Raw genomic sequence first — 3,697 nt, 5'->3', positions numbered from 1 at the left:
AAAAAATTTATTACTAATTTAAATGAAAATTTACAGACTTTGGATTTCCATTCATTCATTGTTGTACTTTTCTCCCTTCCCAACCCTTCCCACTAGTACACTACATTCTTGGAAAAGTAAAAGAAAAATTCTTTCATTGTTTTACAATTCCTCCCCCCAGGTCCACTCAACTATGCAGCCTTCGCTCTGGACTCCTGTCATGACAAAAATACCTAATACACATATCCCTTTTAAACAGTTTTCTCCCTGATCTGCTTCAATGCAGTATACATTATTGAACCCATCTTTCTCAGTCTCCCCCAACCCCAATGTCCTGTTTTACAACAGTGGCACCATGGCAGTATTTGTCCTTTTGTGACTGAGATATTTATTTCACTCAGCATAACGTCCCCCATGGTCACCCATTTTGCATAATATTTCATGATTTCCTTGTTTTTCAATGCAGCATAATATTCCATCGTGTGAATATACCACAGCTTCTCTGTACATTTGTTTGTTGATGGGCATTTAGGTTGTTTCCAACTACTTGCTATTGTGAACAAAGCCGTGATAAACATGGGTGTGCATATATCTGCTTGGATGTCAGTTAGGTCTCTTTGAGGTATATTCCCAATAGCGGAATTGCTGGGTCAAATGATATTTCTATTTGCAACTTTTTGAGAAAGCGCCGTACTGCCTTCCACAGTGGTTGCACCATTTTACACTCCCACCAACAGTGAATAACAGTTCCAGTGTCTCCACAGCCTCGCCAGCATTTGTTGCTTGCTGTTCTGTTAAATTTTGCTATTCTGACTGGGGTGAGATGATATCTCATTGTTGTTTTGATTTGCATCTCCCTTAGAACTAGGGATTTTGAACATTTCTTCATGTGCTTGTTAGCCCTCTGAATGTCTTCTTTGGTGAAGTATCTGTTCATATTCTGTGCCTATTTTTTTTGTGCCTATTTTTCAATTAGATTATTTACCTTTATCTTGTTATGGTGCTCAAGTATTTTATAAATTCTAGATATAAGTCCGTTATCTGACATGTCATTACCAAATACTTTGTCCCAGTCTGTGGCTTCCCTTTTTACCTTGTTGGAGAAGTTTTTGGATGTGCATAAGGATTTGATTCTTAGAAGGTCCCACTCATCTATTTTATCTTCTCCTGGTTGTAGGTTAAATTTTTTTATTTTATTAGTTTTGTGTGTGTGTGTGTACCGTCAAATCGGATCTGACCGGTAAAGGAGGAAATTGCTCCTCCTTCTACAGCAGAGCATCTGGTGGATTTGAACCATGCGCCTCTGGGATTGCAGTGCAGCTTCTTGCCACTAGGCCACCAGAGCTCCCTTGCATTTGGATTCTTGATACAAGTTCAGATACCACTTGGGTTCTTTCTGGCCAGTAAACCAACAGTATAATTTTAGCCTCTACATGTGCAGTGACAAGCGGATTACAACCACCAGAGGACCCAGAGGAGAGGCAGTTTTGCCACCACTTGGAGAAACCAAAACTTGCCCAAGTTGTTGCTGTTGCCTTTGAGTCAAGCATGACTCATAGCGACCCCATGAACAAAAGGACTGAAGCTTTTTTATATCAACATTTATCAAAGTTCATAGAATTTCCGGAGGCATGTTGTTTAGGAAGTAGATACCACTCCTGCTTCCCATGAGCCATAGCTCTAACCATTATGTAACCAGGTGGAGGGAACCCCAGAACCAATCCTGTAAGCATATTAGTCTTTTAAGTCCCAAACATGGTCTTTTGCCCATTTAAGTAGTCCTGCCTTTAACAGTGATGGATTGTAACCAGTTATGATCTGATGATGATTTTTCTTGTCCTGCAGATACTAATAATCAATTGTCTTGGCCATGGTTCAGTGGAATACTTGCAGCACCATGCTGATGATTTCCCTTATTCTGGAATGATCTGTGTCTTATGTCTTAATGAAAAGGTCTCTATGGATGATCAAAGAGTATATAGACTTCAGGAGGTAGTTTTCCTCAACATAGAGAAAACAGAAATCTTCGTGGATGGACCAATAATTAACACCATGATAAATGGAGAAAAATTGACAATGATTTCATTTAGATTCATCATCAATACTCATAGAAGCAGCAGTCAAGAATCAAACAGCATATTATACTGTGAATCTGCCAAGAACCTCTAAAGTGCTGAAGGGCAAAAATGTCTCTTTAAAGACTCAAGTAGACTTGACTCAAGCCATGTAGTTTGCTTCAAACACATAAGAAAATAGGACAGTGCTTAAGGGAGACTGAAGAATTGATGTCTTTGAATTGTTATTTTTGCTGAGTGTTGAATACACCACAGACTGCCAAACAAACATAGAGCTCTCGTGTCCTAGTTGGTAGGGAGGTCCACTACCAACCTAAAGGCCATGCCTCCTTGGCAGTTTCTCTGTGGGAAAAAGACTGACCATCTCCTCCCAAGCATTTATCTCAGAAACACAATGTGTCTCAGAAACACAAAGAGTGGTCAACTCAGAGTTGGCTACAACTCAACAGCAGTGAGTGTTGAGCACAAAAAGAGCAAACAAAGCTGTTGTGCAGAAAGTGCCCCAGAGTGTTCCTTATAGACAGAGATGGTGAGACTTCATATCACATACTTTGGATATGTTAAATGGAGGTGCTAGTTCCCTGGAAAAAGACAAGATTCTTGGAGAAGTAGAGAGTCAGCAAAAGAGAGACCCTCAGTGAGATAGAGTAACACAATGACAGCAACAATGGGTTTAAGCACAGCAAGATGGGATGTTGCAGGATTGGGCAGGGTTTTCCTGTTACACACTGGGTCACTGTGAGTTAGAGACTGCACTTAACAGTAGAAAATGTTCGAATCTGATGTATCTTTTTCCATAGAGCATAACACATTTTAAACCAGATTTTCACTTTTTAATTTTTTTTCAGAATTTTCACTTTTATGAGTTTATCCTAAATACATCACAAGGAATAGATTTGTGTAAGGCTTATCCCAGAACATTTAATTGTGCTTATGTGAAACCAATAGGGAACATTAAATGATGTAAATTAAGTTGTACATCAGGGTTGCATCCTTTCTCCATATGTAGTTAATCTGTATGCTGAGCAAAATATTTAAGAAGCTAGACTCTATGAAGAAGAATGTGGCATCACATTGGAGGAACACTCATCATTATCCTTCATTATGCAGATGATACAACCTTGCTTGCCGAAAGTAAGAACTTGAAGTGCTTGCTGCAGAATATCAAACACTGCAGTCTTCAATATGGATTGCATTTTAATGTCAAGAAAATAAAAATTCTCATCACCGAACCAATAGGCAACATCTTGGTAGATGGAGAAAAGATTGAAACTGTCAATGACTTCATCTTACTTGAATCCTTAATCCTCTTGGTAGCAGCATTCAGGAGATAAGGAAACATATTGCACTGGAAAAGTCTGCAGTCAGGGACCTCTCCACATTATTAAGGAGCAATGATACCAATTTGAGGACTAAGGTGCTCCTGATTCAGGCCAAGGTCTTTTCAGCCACTTGCTGTGCATCTGAAAGCAGGACAGTGAATAAAGATGACAGAGTGATTGACCTGCCCTTGCGATCACCCAACACTTTCCCTGCCTCACCCCATTTGGCTCCACCCCAGTGCCTACACATCTGGGCAATCAACTTGCCTTTAAACAGGAGTACCTTGACCTGTTTTAGCAACAAGAGATTGCCCTAGCAGG

The sequence above is a fragment of the Elephantulus edwardii genome, unplaced genomic scaffold (assembly GCF_000299155.1).
Source record: "Elephantulus edwardii isolate Elephantulus edwardi_28Jun2011 unplaced genomic scaffold, EleEdw1.0 scaffold00093, whole genome shotgun sequence".
Lineage (NCBI taxonomy): Eukaryota > Metazoa > Chordata > Mammalia > Macroscelidea > Macroscelididae > Elephantulus > Elephantulus edwardii.
The sequence above is the reverse complement of the archived record's forward strand: the minus strand, read 5'-3'. Positions refer to the sequence as shown.